The sequence below is a fragment of the Rhincodon typus genome, unplaced genomic scaffold (genome assembly GCF_021869965.1).
Source record: "Rhincodon typus isolate 14 unplaced genomic scaffold, sRhiTyp1.1 hic_rhity00000478, whole genome shotgun sequence".
Classification (NCBI taxonomy): Eukaryota; Metazoa; Chordata; class Chondrichthyes; order Orectolobiformes; family Rhincodontidae; genus Rhincodon; species Rhincodon typus.
The window spans coordinates 47,348-47,779 of NW_025966116.1; positions in this window are offsets into that span (position 1 = coordinate 47,348).

Here is a 432-nt window from a genome sequence, read left to right on the forward strand (position 1 = left end):
CACACCAACATCTCTCACACCATCATCTCACACACCAACATCTCTCACACCATCATCTCACACACCAATATCTCACACACCAATATCTCACACACCTGCATCTCACTCACCAATATCACACACACCAACATCTCAAACACTAATAATTCACACACCAGCATCTCTCACACCAATACCTCATACACCATCATCACACACAGCAATATATCACACACCAATAGCTTACACACCAGCATCTCACTCACCAAGATCTCACACAACAACATCTCTCACACCATCATGTCAGACACCAGCAAATCAAATACCAATATATCACACACACCAGCATCTCACACACCAGAATCTCACACACCAGCATCTCACACACCAGCATCTCACACACCAGCATCTCACACACCAGCATCTCAAACACCAATATCACACTCACAAATA